Source organism: Glossina fuscipes, unplaced genomic scaffold, assembly GCF_014805625.2.
Source record: "Glossina fuscipes isolate IAEA_lab_2018 unplaced genomic scaffold, Yale_Gfus_2 60, whole genome shotgun sequence".
NCBI classification, from domain to species: Eukaryota; Metazoa; Arthropoda; class Insecta; order Diptera; family Glossinidae; genus Glossina; species Glossina fuscipes.
The window spans coordinates 873,267-892,692 of NW_023998432.1; positions in this window are offsets into that span (position 1 = coordinate 873,267).

A 19,426-nucleotide genomic window follows, 5' to 3' on the forward strand; every position below is an offset into this window, starting at 1 on the left:
ACTCATAGACTATACGTTTAAATTTTTGTGAATTTATCTGCGGTAGTTTATGACTAATGAGTAAAAAAACCAATTTTTTGTGACTTTTGCAGAGGTGTCGTCATTTTTCGTACGACAGTGGGCGTGGACTTCCATTGACTTAGCCCGGTCCTACTTGTCTTATTTTTTCCCCCAACCGCGAAAATAATTGAAGAATAACAACTTCTTTAGCAAGATAGTTAACTTTATTAAATTTGGACTACGTGTTTTGCTTTTCTCTTTCTAAATGGAGAGAACTATATAACATTGATATTTTATGACGAAAATGGGTGAAGCATTTCAATAAGCGAAAAGGAATAGAGTACTTAATAAAAGTTGTGTTCTTTTTCTTGCTACAATATATGAATAAACATCCAAATCCAATTCTCGCTTTAAAAGACACTAGTACATACCATTCGGCTTATCTTGAATTTTCGTTCCCCTTCATGTAATATGAAGCAATATGAAGCTCCTACGAAAAAGTTCGTGGCTTTAGAAAAACGTAAATTTAATACAACTAATGCTGTCAAGCGGGAGGTACCAGTAATAAAGTTTTAAACATTTTAGGAAGCGCGAGTTTGAAACTTAGTTTCTCGATAGATTGTTTGTAAATTATACGAACATATTCCGCACATATTCCTTTTTTTATTATACATATGCAATAGGTTTAGAAAGCAATTATTAAGAACGGTATAGATCATTTTATACATATACATATGTATATATATAGATCATTTTATATTTCATAGTACTTCTCCTCTTTCTTTCGATTTGGGGACATTATTTTATTCCAGCACGCGCGTAGGAGACCCAAGTTCAACTGATGGTACTGCAAAACCATAACTTGTACTTCACTTAATACGTGAGCTGGATAATATCATATGCAGTTCCGCAAACTTATAACTTTCTTTTCAAAATCATTTCCTTCGATGACAATCAATATTCACGTTGGCACCTAAGCCTATTACATTTTTTTCGACACCTCTACTTTGCATTGTTTGCATCTGTGCATTATTTAGTAATTTTAAGTTTAAACATCGCAACCGTGCGTTCAACAAATATATGCAACCGTATATATCTATGCGCTACAAAGACTCTCTCTAAGGTGAGTGAAATAGTTTTATAAAAGTGTTGCTGAGCCATACTCTTACTTTTATAGGTGAACTCTTACTTTTATAGGTGAATAGTCAATTAGATATTTACAAGAGTATCACAAGTTTTTCTTTTAATTGATACTGATTTGAATTTTTCATTAAACAAGTAACAAATTTAAATCCAGTTGGGAGCGACTCTTTTACCCCACAAAAAAAACAAAAAAGTAGAAAATTTTTATGCATAATGAGCAAAAAACCAATTTTTCATTCCCTTTGAAAAACAGAGATGTTCTCAGTGTACGTGGTGCTGCGGGCGTGTTTTCAACGCCAACCTGCGTGCAAAAACTTTCAATGTTTAGAACACACATTACCCAGATGGACAGGAAAACATGCTGAAATTGATTTAGGATTTGATGCTGATTAAGCACTTTGTGCTCTCTGAGCACTTTGTGGAGTCTTTGATGTTTTCTTCTGGGCGTTGGAAAGGTTTTGGCATGAAATGAATATACACCTCGTCCTTCGGTGATGGGTATAAAAATACGCATACGATACTACGTATGATAAACATAGAAATTCACCTATCAATAATTCGTTATTGAAACGCACACAATCACAAAAATTTCAACAGAAACTTCGTTCTTAATAGATTAGCCAAAAGCTAGATTTACAAAATTGTTGCGATCCATATATAAATATGCTCACAATGGACAAAAGCATTGTATGCTTATTCCATTGTAAGTGTAAGTGAAATTAACATAATCTCCCTAAAGTTTGATTGACATTATTTAGAATCGAGAGAAAGCCATTGCTCATAACCATTAAATGGGGAGATTATCCCTTTTTTAGTCATTTGTTGACAACATAACGCTTCATAGATAATTGATATTTAATACTTTTTTTATAAGCTATTTTTGCCGTATGTTTATTTATTAGAATCATATGTACATCTATAAAAATAACTTATTTTCCTGTAATTAGCTGAGCAATTAATTTAATTAATTATTTTGCCGCTGGTGCGATAAACTTGATTTCTTTTTTTCCTCATTAATAAAAATAAACAGTCACCAGTTTATTAGTCACATTGTATTTATTGGTACATATATTTTACGTTTTATGTACAAAAGTATGCGAGAATATAGCCATTATCTGTATGTTAATTGATTGTATAAATATTAGATATTATTTTGTTTTTCTCGTCTCTTTTTTTGTTTTTTTTTTTTTTTTTCTTGTGTTTTTTCGTTAATGACTTACTCTGCAGTTTACAATTTGTTACTAGGCTTAAACGTAAATTACGGCCATTGTTAATGAGTTCGTTTGCGTAAGTACGTATTATAATTATTGTTTCTTTTCTATACCCTTTAAAAAAGCTTATTAAGTTCTTCAAAATTTTATATCGTGTGTATGTACGCACGCGCTGATGATCAGCATGGAAATCTCAATTTCTCAGTTTCTTTTATGTAAGGTCATACTTTTCATAAAAGTGCTCACACCCGATAACGGTTAAAACATCGACTAGCATGGTCCAAACTTAATACACTTCATTTATTCGCGAACGATTTTAATATTTTTCATTAAACTCTTTCGTATAAAACTACAAATTAGACTTTGTCGTCATAGGAGGGCTTAGTTTTGATAAAAGCCCCTATAGATGGTACAATCAAAAAAAATAGGCCTATGTAATCCAAATTTTCTGCGGATATTTTTAATGCATATTATTACTATGAACCAAGTTCAATCATAAAATATTAGATCTCTTTGGCACAAAAAGGGCGTATTCTTCATGACAACATTTACATGGTAGAGTGGCGTCCAAAAAATAGATCCATATGGTTCAAATTTGTTTAAGTTAATTTTTATGTCAAATCACTATTAAGTGTATATTTTTATAAAAAAATATAAAAATAAGACATTTTTAGCATATAAAGGCTAAGTTTCTTGTTAAATTACTCTTACAAGCAAACTTTCATTGTAACGTATTAAAAATTGGGCATTTCTGCCATATAAACGTTTATTTTGTATTGGAAGCCTTATATAGGTTTTGATTCCAAAAGTACGTGGCCAAAGTTTCGTAAGGTTAATTTTTATTTCAAAGTGCAATAATGCACCAATTTTTTCATTAAGATTATAACTTGTTACGATATCATATAAAGATTCAATTTTTGTAGGGACAGTTATATAGTAGAGACACAAAAACTTGCGTTTGCATACTTAAAGACAGAGTTGAAACACTTGTTTTGTTAATTGTTGCGTTTAGTTTCAACGCGATAGCACAAGTTTTAGATGAAAATATATAAAAATAAATTTCTGTTTTGTCGAAGCTATTTAATTTTTTTTAGCAATCGGCAGAGCATTTGCAGATAAAAAGTTCAAGTTTGAAATTCCAACATTAGTCTGTAAACGATTTATTCGTCTGCATCGATGTATTCATTGATTTCATCTACCTATTCAATCTAAGCATTGATTTCTACAAAAAATGGTCATATGGACTAATACAGCTAAATAATTAGATTCGAGTTTTTTCATAAAAGGCGACCTTTTTTGAGGTTGGATTTGTTTTAATTTTGTTCCTCCTTTTTGCGTTCTTTAACACATCAGTTCATGTAAGTGCATTGTCGAAAATCGTTTAAAAGAGTACATCCTTCAATAAAGTGGTGGAATTTTTTATAAAAATTTCTTGTCTCGATTAGAACTTACAACACAATTATTTACAAAAGCTCGAATAAATAGAAAATTCAGACGAATATATATACTGCATAATGTTACCGCAGCAAATAAACAAAAAATGCAACTACTGAATATGATGGCATTGACCTAGATAATTCCAAAATTTTTCAATGAAGCGTTATTCTCATGGCCCGATTAGCTCTTTGATAAGTTTCTGATATGCTTCGCTTAAAACGTCGAATCTCTAACGCGATATATACGCGTAGTATAACGTTTCTAGTCTATGTCTAAAGCAAATTCCATTGGAAAATCATTCTCAGTTAAGACGTTGCTTTTTAGCTAAACGATTTCCAAAGATTAACATTTTGTTAAGTCAACTAAGTTGAGCGCAAACGAAGACACTCTTTAACATTAACTCTTTAACGGCATTTTACCGATCGATTACTTTTGTGATGGATTGGATACCAGGTGCCACGAAGACATTGCTTCAAAGATGTCGACGATAACTAAGCGAATTAAGTTTTTTTTCTGAATTTTCGTATTGCTCTTTTAGTGCTTTAAAGAAGAGTGTCAAAGACACCCTTGAACTTATAAGCTCTTGATTCTGCTATCATATATTTTAAATTTTAAATCAAAGGGCTTTGAAAAGTTCGATGAGAATAATTAAAACATCGAAGAACGTTTGGCAAAAAGGCTACAAATTTCAATATATTAGCTGGTGTAAAGAATATCAACCTTAATAGTAGAGGACATATGTATTCGAAATCATTAACCAGTATGTTTGAGTATAAATTAAATCAATGTAATAAATTGTGTTTTTTCATAGACTCAACATTTTTAAGACAGATACTATCTTTAAAATGAACCTAAATTTGCTAGAAATATTGGTTCGAATTATCTCAAGGGCCAACTAAGAATGTTACCGATTGGACAGCAGGCACGATTTTACTTAACAAAGAAATTTTTTATCCAAATTTATGGATATCCAAAATTTAATTTAAAGTGTACAGGTGTTACCATTCCGATAATTTATTACAAAGAGATTCGTATATTGCTGAGATTTATTACATTTCATTATTTCTAATAATTCTTATGAGCTATAACACGAATTACAATTGTATATTTTATAATTACCAGAAAATCTCTTCATCCCCAACGGAAATCAAGTTGTTACTATAATTAATTATAATTCATTTGTATCCATGCAGGGATATATATAATTACTGGATAATTTATTATCTCTATAATTAATTGTGTATAATTTTGCGAATCAAGTTGCTATGAGTGGATAATTCTAACTGTATTACTATTGATATTACCTTGAAATGAATTTTCTGATAATTATTTGCAATAAAGCTTAATAAGGAAAATGTACAGTTGTATAACATTTTTAAATTTTATTTTAATTCTATTATCGCAGTGCCAGCTCAGTACATATACATCATTAAACTGTAAACTCGGTTATATCTATTTACGACACTGTGAGACGGAGATATATGCCTTTGTGTGCTTACGATACATAAATATCGTATTTATTATGGCTAATGAACAAACAAGTGTTTTACAATGTTTCAATAAAGCTACTAATTAATTTAGTTTAGATATGCAGTTTAGCATAAAACTCGTAAATAATTAAGAGAGAAATCGCAGCACACAAACAATTGCTTCCACGCCAGCCCATTGAAAAACACTTGCAATAAGGTGCAGTAAGTTGAGAATATTTTATAAATAAAAGATTGTGTGATTCGTATCGAAAAATTTCCGGAATTTTCAAATCGCAATCCTTGCTTTCATATACGGCGTAAAGCAATAAAATTTCACGTTATTAAAACGGTAGGACAGAACGATATATGGCTAATGTGGATTTTTACAGCCCCTTAATTGATTAGTTGGCTTGCATCAACGTTTTATATTAATTATGCTACAATTTAATTTGTTTTTCGCGCTTTTACATTAAAAGCATCTATTAAAATCAAAACACATCTTATAGTCAAATTTTTCGCTCTAATAAGCTTCTGAAATCGCTAAAAATGTTGGAATTGTCAATGGTAATTATTACGTTTTATTGATGAATTCGGAGATATAACTGAAAGAAGCGTGTGCTTATCTGCGCACGGCGTAAAAACATTAAAGCCGTGTTGAATTAACTTCGGTAACTTAGGATGTTAGCAGGTCTCATGAATTCGTTTACTCGAAATTTCCATCAAAGCTTTGGATGTTAGACACATTGCAAATCATTGAATCAAGTCTTGGGAATAAAACACCAATGATCTACTTAAGTTTCTTAAATAGCGTACCAAGAATTGTCATTCAACATTTAAAATGTCGTCATTTCTAACGGCTTATTAGATGTATAGACAAGCCAATAGAAATGTTTCGCAGCTTTATTGACGAAAATAAAAATAGTCCTACTAAGGATTATAGAACGAAATTAATAATGACTGTTCTCGTCTTTCTTTGATCGCCATAATTGAAAAAATTGCTTCCAAGCAAACGAATCTCTTTCAATTAGTAAATAATCCATATTCTCGTCAGTTACCTAACTTAAAATTTATTGTTTTAAGTAAAGTTTTTGAGCTTCTTTTAGAGTTAACTCAAACCGATTTAATTCGTCTTGCACCAGTTGGCTCTCCGCGATCAATCAACAAAAGATTCTGAGTATAGTTGACATATACACACATTACTAGTACGGTGTTGTGTCACCATTTGCTTGCAAAACAAATCCAATTTTTCGCGAAATAGGTTCGTAGAGTATCTAAATGCCAAACATTCGCTAATTGTTTCAACGATGTTGGGGATGGAAATCCATAACAGTTCAATTATCCTAAGGTCTGGCAATTGTGTTGACCAGAAAAGATGTTTGATAATATTGTAATTGTCCTCAACCAAAGGCTGGAGTCCTTGAGTATATGGCTACATTATCATATTGCAAAATGGCAGTGTTTGATAGTAATATGCTAACCATAGTACGAATCTTCTCATTGAGTATTTCAAGTTATTCATTCGGAGCAATCCGGCTAGTAAGGTGAACGAGAGGACCAGCTGAACACCACCATACAGAAGTCCAAATCATAATCATATAACAACCCATGCTTGACTGTAGTAAAGAGGCAAGCCCGATCGTAGTCTTTCTCTGTGGTTTGTAGGAAACAATGTGAACGACAACTCGCCGGACCGTTTTTCGCTTATCAAGTAGTAGCAGTTTTATTTGTATAAAATGTTAACATTGTGGAGCTGCCACCGTAGTGTTCTTGTTGAAACAGTGATACTCGAGCGATTCTAGAGTTCTGCTGTTTTTTTCACCGCCAATTATTTTTAATGTTCATCGGTCTCTGTCAATTAACTTCGGGTTTCACCCACTATTCCTATATGTGAGTACCGTGGATGCAGTCGCTGGTGAACCATTAAACAGTGTACTTGTGTTCGCGCGCGGACGTTCTCGCTCCATGATTAACAACAATTTGAACCAAATTTTTGTGTAGCGATTCCCGTCACTTTTCCGAGAGAATGTTTACACCAATAAGTGTATCTCGTTTACGCTTCATGGATCTTCACAACGAATTCACCGAATCACTTAATATGTAAACGTACATGTTAGGCACTTGTTAAGCACTATTAAAGCATGTGTTTTTGAATAAATAATTATCTAAGCCACTAATAATGGCCATGCACCGCTTAACAGTGATTAACACCGTTTCATCGTTGCACCCTTCAAACAATCTTTCACATGCAATTTCTTAATGTACTACGCAGCGATATATTTTCGTATTCTCTGATATCATAAATTGTCCATGTGGGCATATGTGCCTCTGTTTCAATTTATGTATAAAAGTACATATCATTTGATAAATCTTCGAACTGATAACCTACACGCATAATAACTTAATCTGCTATGCGCGGTTAATGTGTGAGATATTTTTAATATACTTTTTATATTTATGCATATTATGCAATACATTATACAAAATACAAACCCGTTAATTTGAATACAAAGAATGTGTTTTAAATGATGGAGGTTACTGAGCTTTTCATAATTTCTGCTTATTTACGCTCCTGTGGTTGGTTTAATTTTCAATCGGAGTGCTATCGCGCGAAATCAATTGTTTCAAAATCACAACATTTTATAGGCAACTGGCGTTGTCTAAAGGTTGAGAAATGAAAAGGAAATAGTCATAGGGATAAGTGTATATACCAGCATGCATGTGTATATATCTGCATGCCACCATGAAACTATTAATGGGGAAATGAGTAACATAAATTTATACAAGCAAGCATCAATACAACATTTAACTCCTGCGTTGAATATGCTCTAAATGCTGTTAAGCCAGTTAAAAGAAACAGCATTCGCTAGTGCTTGATATTAGTTTACAGAAGTATGAATTGAATGAAATAAACCCAAAGTGTTGATCTTGTGGGGGATTAAGATAATACTTGATAATGTAATTTATTTTACATACATTTAAATAGGCAAGAAGGAAAAACCGAGCAATTGGTAACTATATAACTATAATAAATAATGAACTACGGCTACTACTACCATCACTACTGCTACTACTATTGCTATTACTATTGCTACTACTACAATTGCTACTACTACTGGTACTATTGTTACTACACATTTTTGTACTGCTGCTGTTACGTAGTACGGTGTAAATACGTGTTTATGCATCTCAAGTGACCATCATGTATTTAAAGAAATTCCCCAGCGAATTGACCACGTCGTTGCCTCTCAAAATATTTGCATTGTGTTAGAACAAGAAAAGAAGGTAAGGAAGACAATCGTAAATCGTTGCTTATATTTGACTGAATTATTCCAATTATATCTACAACGTCTCTTATATTTAGGCGACGATTGATATATACAAGATCCTTGATATTGTCAGTGATTAAAGTTTATGGAGCTCGCGGACGTGGGTCGACTTTCATACGATTTTCCACTGCATTCAAAGTCTTCGTATCACTTGTAAACCTTTGATTGTGCTATTGTTTCATTACCATAAGAGATTCTTAACATTTTCAATACATCTGCTTAAACTTTTTATACATGTCTTAAACAGAATGTAAAGTGGATTATTTGTCTAATAAATTAATTCATTTTGAAAATTTGACGACAACAGTCTACAGCAATTACAACAGATGCTTCAATGCATATTAATGAAAATTCTGCCAACCTAAAAAAAGAACGTTTTCATTGATATTCAAAGCTCGCCAATTTTTATGTAAATGAAAGTTTCTCCTATTTTTTAATACAGGAGGAGAATATTAGCGTAAACGTTAATAAAGTTAGTTGCGAAAAAAGCATGGTATAGATTAAAGTTTCCGTAATGGAGTTTTGCTTATTATCTTTCAAACGCTCATTATTTTTCTATTTACTTGGTTTTGCTTTTTTGGAAATAAGAACACGAAATGCTTCCAAATATTTATGGTAACACCTACATGACCCACTATGAAAGATATTCCTTTCAAGATATGAAAGATGCCTTAACTGACGTGGTAAACTTAATTTTTTAAACAGATATTCTTGGTTACTAATACAGCCTACAACTGCAATAGCAATAGGTAAACTTTTTACGCAACAAACAAAGTGAAGAAATAATTGCTAATGTTACGGCGACGACTCTTCCGCCTCTTCGTCTGCTGGCATTTTCAAAACAAAAAGAAGACAAGTTACAACCATCTTTGACCGCATTTTTAATAATTATCGCTAGACTGTTTTAAATAAGAGAAAGTTTTCAATAAATTATACAAAATTGTATAGAATATTTATGCAGCGCGCTTATAATAAGGATGCACGCAACATGTAAAAGGACTGGACATAAATCCACGTCTAACTATTTTCGGGTTTTCTAAACGACCCGTCTGCCTATTTGACATATGACCAGATATTTTCGAGTTCAACCTACTACACAAGTCCCAATTTTCGAAATATGTTAGTACTGGTCTAGATTCACTTCATGACTTGGAGTGTTTAAAGACTCTACTCTTCGATCATTCTTTTTCTTTATCGTAGCTATTTGCTTAAATAATTAAAATCTTTTTAGATGCACTTATATGCTGATGATGATGAAATTATCTCATGAGGGCCGGCAAACGATTACGATCATATTGTCCCGAAACAAAGTGAAACACTAAGCTAAGTAAGGCAACTTTAAAATGGTGGATTTTGAACAACAACTTATTGAGTAACCCCTCCATATGTTTGTCAATTCCAATACATAATATGTTGCATCGACAGCACCATTACTTCACAAAATTCTGGTAAGAATTAGTCCTAATGAGAAAACGACAGTGTGCCGACAGAGAGGATGCCACACATTTTCCCGTAGACAGTTTATACAGTTTATTCAAACTCTTAAAATTAAACGAGGTCATATCTCTTCTAATAAGCATGACAACAGTATTTTGAATAAAAGTCAGTAAAATAAAGCGAAATTAAAACACTAACCTGACACTGGACAATGATGTTACTGAATAGGTATCAGCAGCAAATGACCATGATGTATATTTTAATAACACTCTTTCATAGAAAAATGACGTCTGCCACGCTTTTAGAAAACACTATTTCCATGTTTCTTGTTCTATGGTTCAATCACTCGTTAAAATTTATGTAATGTTAATAGTTTTCTATGGCGGAGAACACCTCGTTCATTGTGAAACAGTTAACAAGGTAAATTACAATACTCCTTATGCTTGAAGTGTTCAACCATAGCACAGAATAAGTAAATTGATGCCGTTTCAATAAACTACTGGAGCGCAGAGCTCTGCTACTGATACGTGCTAGTGGTGTTTACATATTTTTATGAGCGACTGTATCCCGTTCGGTCAAACCGAGGATGTTATCTCATATAAGCTCGTCCTCGAGGAATATTATCTAAATACATGCGTCTCTGGATTAATTTACCTGCAAACATTCAACTGCAATGCAATAATATAAAAATTAAAACATTATGCCAGATTTCCACAACATAAGCTAATTTCCTACTTACTGCAGCATTTAATTGACGAATGTGACGTTATATTAAGTATCGTGTGCTAAACACCGGCCAGAATTTTAAGCAAACCTGTACCATATTAATAAAGAGTGATCTTGTTATAACAGCCTCTTCAACTGAAACAAAAGAAAGAGTAAAGGGCCCCTAGGCGTTAATCTCTATGAAAGGACAATCGGATAATCTGAGGAATAGACAGTAGAATAATGCGCGCAACTAAGTTTCACAAATTTAACGCAACCACATTGTTGAGTATAGAAGGCAATATATCTGGTAAAACGGCAAAATTGCATACGACTTTGGATAGTACATTGCACTTAATCTTAAATACTTTCTATCTTTGCAAAGTTGATTTGACTTCGCTTTCATTTATTTTACTGCTTGCACGTGCGCATCGCATTTGGTTATTCGGAAAGTTATTTCGTTTTTTTCCAACAGTCCATTTAATTGCATTTTTTCACAGTCAAGGCCACATTTAAGGCGCACTGTCTTCATATATCTGTTAGAAGATATAGTAATGCCTATGTAGAAAATATGTTGTTTGACTCTACACAAAAATTTTCGTTTAGTGCCTTGCAAAATGTGAAAAGTCGAAAGCAGCATTTTCGGCGCACCTTACTTGTACTACTAGCGAAAAGATGAAAACGTTGTTGAAACAAGAAAAAAATTATTGGATGCGTATGGAGGCGATGAATGGACTAAACGCTAATGCCAAAACTGATTTGGAAAATTTCGTTTCGGCGCTGTTGCATTACGTTACGGGAGGCCGGTAGGAGCTAATCAGGCAAGTTAACACATTAATTGAAGTAGAACGCCAAATGTTAAGTCGTGAGATCACTAAGAGTTTAAATCTATGGAAATCCCCTGTTCTTGATAAAGCATTTATACGTTATAAAAAAATCGACCAAAAAAACGACGTTTCTTTCGTTATCAGCCAACATTATATAAAATAAAGATAATTGTGTTATGTAGCAAAGTGAACAGTAAGTAGTTTTTTTCTTACTCTCGCAAATATTCCATTTTTGGTTTCGCGACGACAACAAGTAATTGAAGAATTGAAGACTAAAATATTCGGCTCAACTTAAGCCGAACCTGTCCCGTATATTTCTTTTCCAAAGATTAAATACTTAAGATAATGTAACTATGAAATTTAATATAACGCTAAACTAGAAAAAAATCCATTTACACTCTTTTACGCACATCGCACCTTAGCGTCAATTTCGAATTTTCAGTTGAATTTAAATTACCAATTAAGTACGATTTGATATCGGCGGTACAACGCAATACTGTATATATACTACCTGGGTCAATGATCAGCAATGATTATTAAGATTTTATTAAGGTTAACGAACAAAGCCAACCTGTTGGTTTGCTTGACAAAGAGCATGACAAATTTTGCATAAGTAAACTCTTTCGCATACACAGAATTAATAATGAACAGAAAGAAACTTTCCTGTCCGGTGATGTATCAATATTCGCAAACGCATTTTCTTATTTTTCTTGTTCTTCTTCTCTCTTTACACTATAATTGCAATGACCTTATTATCAACGTTTTTCTGCATTTAAGAGTAAGTTCGTTGCTGGTCATGTCTGCAAATATGCATAACCTTGACAGGCAACTTGTTTGCCCTGAGTAATGTTAACTTATGTTTGCTTGGCTCGACAAAATTAGTTACTTTACAGCCGGTGATGTTTTTTTCTCCCACGATGAACGCAGTCATCACTTTTCATTTTATTTCGAATTTTCTGAAATAAGTTAATGAGTTTTTATTATTATTGTTACAAGTGCGTTTGTGTGGGTGCGCGCCCGTGTTATATGAAGGCTGATTCAAAAAGTAGACCTATATGATTCTAATTTATTCGCAACGTTGAATTAATCTCCATTATTCAACAGGGACATTATTCTCTTATGAAGGGTTGAAGGGTTACATTTTGCCAAGAACGTTCATATGAAAAAAGTTTCAAATTGTGCTTCCATTCGATGCAAATTTTTCACCTTTTTGTGGTATACTATCTTTCACTGACTTCTGTTAGCAATAACATTATTAAAATATCAGCTTATATAGGCAGTGATCAAAAAAGTTGACCGTTTCAATTCAATTTCGATAAAAAAGTTCAGCGCACAAAATTCAACGACAATACTTGAAATATTCAACTTATACGCAAGACATAAATACGTGGGCGGACATCACACAGACAGCACAGATGCATAGATATACATAAATTGACTCAAAAAATGGTTCTGAATCAATTGTTATAATAACAGGCCTAGCCACCTTTCAATTTTGAACCTAAATACCAAAACAATGTCTGGCCCATACTCATTATATTTTATGTTTCGATATATACACCTTCGTTGGATATGCAATATTCCGATGATTCTCTTAGGTGACTGACAGCCACACTGTAGCATGATTCGCTATAAAAACGCATACAACAATTTGCCTTAATATATGCTAACAACGAATGGAAATTGCAAAAATGACAAGTTAGTCGATTAAAGCACCATTACACTTCCAACCTAAGACTATGGGTAAATAGATAGGTGAGCAGACATAACGCCAATTATTTAATCGGTTTAACATCTTATACTTAAAAAAATCTCGTTATTTAACAATATTTTTTAGTGATTGACATAACCCGATGGCATTGAATTAAGAGCAAAAAATTATGAATTCTAGTGTTATATTTGAATTTTTATTATCCTAAATAAACTTCTAGCTACATATATAAATCAATTCAAAATCGTTTGCGGTCCAAATGTTTTGATAAATATTCTTTGATATCTGAGTTGGAATGCTCGACGTCTCAAACACAATAATATATGGTATAGTCCTTTGCTTTCGTGACGATTGTGAGAAACTTATAAATCGAAATTTTAGTGTATTAGTCATTTAATTTTAATTAAAATGAAATTTTCATGGTATTTATATGCTCTAAAAGCAGCATTAAATAAAGTCATTAAAATGTAATTTATACAAAATTTAATCTACGTTCACATATATACATATATATACTTATATATACTTTATTGATAATAACTCTGTTATGGGATATGCTCAGCAAGCATTAAATTTAACATAAAATTAAGATAAAAAGCAAAAAAAGAAGACAAAAAAATAAATAAATAAAAGAAAAACGAAAACTTAATGTCAAACATTAAAAATAATTTTAATGCTTTGACGGATGATGATAATGATGTTGATGAAGGGCAACACCAATGACAGCCACCGCCGATGCGTAGTTAAAAAAATAAAAACCAACAAAAACGATACCCCCACCTACCAGTGCATGGAACACTTAATGATAGCAAGACCATATAGTATAAAAACGTGTTCTTTTTCTTTTACTGAAAAAATGTAATTCACAAAATAAAAAATATTCGACAGAATTCACATCTTAAAACGAATCTTGCACATGCGCTACATATTTTTCCAAGTTTAATTCGCTTTACTTGACTTATCTGACTGGTGCTAAATAAAACATTGCCTAGGAGTTACACATAAATAGATTAATATCCTCGTGATGTTTGTGCAAACCTAGAGGATCTATAGGAAGAGAGCGCTCAGCTAACTACAATATATATATATATATATATATGTACAGAGAGTGTGGCAAAAGATCTCTCGTCACAAGCTTATGTTTTAAAGAATGAATGAACAGTCAAATTTTTTATCACTTTCTCATATAAAATTCTTGTCTTAAAACTAAGTTCTTAAACTTCGTAAAAAAATTTATGGTGCTCAGTTTTCTTTTCATAACGTGTCCTATAGCGATTGGATATCGCTTGATACATAACTTTCCCTTCAAAATCTTATAGGGAATTTTAATTTGTGATGTGATATGTTTGGACATTTGTAGAAGAAATATATAAATTATTAAGTTAGCCCTTAAAGGTGGGCGTCCACTTCATGGGAGAGGCATATTAATCCGAGAATAATTTTTTGCGTTTCGGTAAATATATATAGTGGTAATCGATAAATATATATAGTAGTAATATACCCGCCTAATGGCTTCGTTGCTTATCGAAACAATTAACTCTTGCGATCATGAGGTCTTTAAGCCTAAATGAGAATTTCAGTTCAGCAATCTAATCCTCCACGATTAAATAGTCAACGAACACGAATAGATGTTAGAACATAACTCCAAATGTTACAAGACAAATGGAAATTTGTCTTTAGGAATAAAGTACCTGCACAGATTCGCACATAACATCTTTCCGTTGTGCCCGAGCTGCGCCGAGGTAGAGGAAGATACTCCATACGCATGCACCATACCGCTGCATGAGATTCGAACAAGAGTGGCCTCAAAAGGGGTGGGACAATATTAGTAATAATAAGATTAGTAGTTGGGAAATGTGGAGCGCCATAGAGGTTTTTTGTCACAAAGGTACTCGGTCGAAAAGCAGCAGGTAGAGGGAAGAGACAGGGGAAACCAATAATGGAATTCATTAAGGGTGCAGGAGAAGAAGCGAAATAATAGCAACGAGCCTCCGCGAAATTTGTGTATATGAGGAGTAGTTTTAGTACGTAGTCGCCATGGATGGCGAATCATACATCCTCCTGTTAGAGTTAGTAGTATCTTTAGAAGATTTCATAGTACAGCTCGCGCAGTGAAAAAAGACTTAAAAGCTAAGACTTAGTATCAAACATCGTAACCTAACCCGAAAATTATATGCACAGGTTCCGTTATTAAGCTCACCTAAGCCGAATTTTATTGCAAATTGCAACCAAAATAACTGTATTAACATACTCTCAGCTTCTTTCGCATGGGTATAAATAAACAGATAACAAAAATGAAACATTCGAAAGGCATACATAAAACAGCTAACGCAGTGCTTCATTATACAAATAATGCTCTTCTAAAACGAAGGATATCCACGTAAATATTCACATTAGATAACTTCGGAAAAAAATCATTTTCATTTTTCATTTCAACTTCGTATCACTTAAACTAAAAGCAAAATTGCTTAATTTAGCACCACCGTAATGTAGATCAACATACAGGGAAGGTTAACTCGCATCGCGTATTGCTCTATGCATGTGTTTACATATATATATATACAAGTGTATGTGTATATATATGTATGCGTTGGATTTTCCATTCTATGTGGCATTTATTTAATTTTAATTACACTCTACCAACATAAGAAATGCACACGTTGCACTATATTCTGGACTATATAGTTATATACCTCTACATATTTATGTTCATCTGTGTAAATACACACGTAGTTGTACGTTCTGCATTTATATATATACACATATGTGTATGCGTAAAGGTTTGTGCATATTTATTCTAATAATATAAAGTAAAGCAAAGATCGTATTGACTTTCATAAGATTTTAAAAAAAATATATACACAAAACTCTACGTATGACTTTCCATTCATCTGTGGGTAAAAGAGCAAAAAAAACAAAAATACATTAAAAAGGACCCTATTTTTTTATATGAAGAAGCATCTAAATTTTAATTCAAACAAATTTTTCGTTTTTCATATTTCTACATATAAATATATAAAATATATTTTAAAGTGATTGGAGTAATGCCTTAAATATTCTATATCTCGCGCCAAAATGAGTTCAATATAAGAGAATAGAAAAAAATTAATTTGTATTAAAAACGGAATCTCCAAAAACTAAAGCCCATTTTTGAGATATTGGAACAAATTTTGTATACCTAATTTCAGGTTTTTGCCGAATGGAATTTTCCCATGAAATCAATGAGACTCGGACCATGTCTATTTAAATCTTTAAGGTATCTATTTAAATCTTCAGACAAAGTGTTATATAATTATATGGAAAATCTTAAGATGTCCTCAATATATTAATGTGTGGGCGAATCGGGTTTTTCCCGTTGTAGCACTAATTTGTCAATATATTTAAGCAAAAATGACTCTGCAAAAAGGAAGATTTTCGACCTTTTAATTTATTAGTTTTGGAAATTTATTTTAAAAAATTTTTCTATCTATCTTATATTTTAATTTTTATTCTGTTGCAATTTTCATTCCATCGCCCAAACTCTTTTATACTATATATATATATATATAGCAACGACTGCTCATCATCCACATGGATTTAACAGCACTGTCAGAAAAAGTTATGATAATAGAAAAACATGTCTAGTGTTAAGAACACAGCTCAAAACTTTAAACGCTTTTCCGAAATCTTCGTTCTTAACAAACACATTGCAATACAATGTTAATAAGTTTGTTCAAAGCCGTCAAACAAGTTGTATAGTGCGGGCACCGCGGAAAATCTCCTTAAAATTGAAACTTGGAATTGTAAATGAGGTTTTTTTTTATACCCATCATCGAAGGATGAGCGTTATATTCATTTTGTCAAAACGTTTGCAACGCCCAGAAGGAAGGATCAGAGACCCTACAAAGTATATATTCTTCATGAGCATCATATTCTAAATCGATTTAATCATGTCCGTTTGTCCACCCGTGTAATGCCTGTTGTAAACATTCTCCTGACCACAAAAATGAAGCTATCGACTTCAAATTTGGCAGAAACATTTGAAAGTTCTTTCGCGCAGGTTGGCATTGAAAATGGGCTAAATTGGGCGAAGGACAAGCTCACAGCACCACGAAAACTGAGAACACCTCTGTTTTTCAAAGGGAACGAAAAATTGGTTTTTTGCTCATTACCTATAAACTATAGCAAATAAATATCCAAAAATTTAAACGCATATCCTACGGGCGACACTGTAGCATTTGTGTATAAAGATGGAAAAAATTGACCACGCCAACCCAATATTCTAGTGTACCAATCTTGAATTGTCTTTTCAATACCTTTATAGCGCGCAGAAACTAGCTTCAAAAAGCGTATATAAATAAATCCTAGGCCAGTTTCAAGTTTGGAATGCACCAAAATATATTCGCGCAACTTTGTAAGATTTGCGGTAAACATTCTGCCGTTAGCGAAAATAAAGATATCGCCTACAAATTTCACGCCTATAACGCCCGCGCGCTACTCCATGTTATAGAGCATGAGAATTTTGTTCTTTTACTTCTTTTGCCATTTTTTGGGCTAAATGGCGATGGGTATAAAAGATTCGGTCCCGACCGAATTTAATTTACATACTTGTTTTTATTAATCTTCTTTTCATTATAGCGAAGACATGATGATATTTTTTAGAGATGGAAATATCTTACGTCCAATATAACGCTTGCAACGAGAAAAAAAAGCATCTTTGGTTAATAAAAATCAAACTGAAATCCGTGAAAACTTTACTTTGAAAGTTTCTTCTTTCTGTATTTAAGTGGAACGTTGTCAATGTTTACCTCTATGTAAACAAACACTTCTCCATTAAAAATTAAATGAAAATTAAATAATTAAATAAAAATTAAAAGTAGTACATGACCGACTTCGCAAGTATTTTTAGTAAACCGAGTTCCATAATAATATTTATCAATCCAAATATCTGTTACGAACGGAAATAATTATTTATCTATAATTAACTATAGTTAATAGTTAACGTTTTGTTAACTATGTCATGTACTTAAGCAGCAGTATGCCGTGCTTGTAATTACTTAACTGATGGACGGATGTATCTCCAATGATCAAGTTCCTCTATTTGATTGTTTTTAATATATAATTATCCGCCTGAGTAGCCGAAAGCGAGGAATCTCGACTAGCAAGTCAATGGTCGTGGGTTCGAGTTTCAAGTGCGGTAAAGTTTTTAATAAAATGCGATAGCCTTAGATACTAGTGCTTTTAAGAGTTTAGTCTTAGAATTTATTTCTCTGGCGAAATTAATAATAATAATAATAATAATAATATATAATTAGAATATAATAAATAATATAATAATAAAGAGCTAATAAATAATATAATTATTATGGGTGATTGATTATTTTTCTATAATCAGCTCGATTTGACAAGTAACAATTTGAGGGAATTTTTTAGTTTAAGGGACAACATTTAATCTGATCCCAATTAACGAAAATTTCTGTTATCTTTTAACAGTGATAAAGCTTCTTCATATCTATTCAATTTACGAATAACTCTTTCTTTACTGTGTTGCATATCTCAGCTGGTTCGGTTTAAGCCCTTATCTCTAGTATTACGATTTCCATATTTAAGCGAATATTTTCTCTCTATAATCCCTTCTATTTTATGCGATTTTAAAAAAACTGTTTTTATGTAGACATTGCCCTAATCGCGATTCTTTCAATTAGCTGTCATTTTAATTTGACGAAAAGAATATAAGAACGAACACATTTTCTATGGAAAGATAAATAAATGGTATGGAAAATTATATAAATATATTCGGTTTCATCGGCCATGTGAAAGCTATTGCTCTATAGATTATAAATTTAATCGAAAGATTAATAAAAAATCATTATCTTAATATATTGAGTATGATAATATTTATTCCGTACGGTTTTCCCATCTTTTAATTAAGAGTAAATGTACACATAAATAAGATAACGCACTCCCCATCCAAATAGGAGCACATAAAATTTCTTATTGCTCCTCCTAGCTCTCATATACCGAATATATAAAAACAAAGAAACATTTCCCTCTACAGGAATAAATTGGAAGCAAAAAGAAAAATCTTATTGCCGAATTAAATCCTATGTCTCACTCTTAGCTTTAGATGTACATTGAATGTGTGTATTTGATCTTCGTAACCTTTTGAATATTTTTTTTT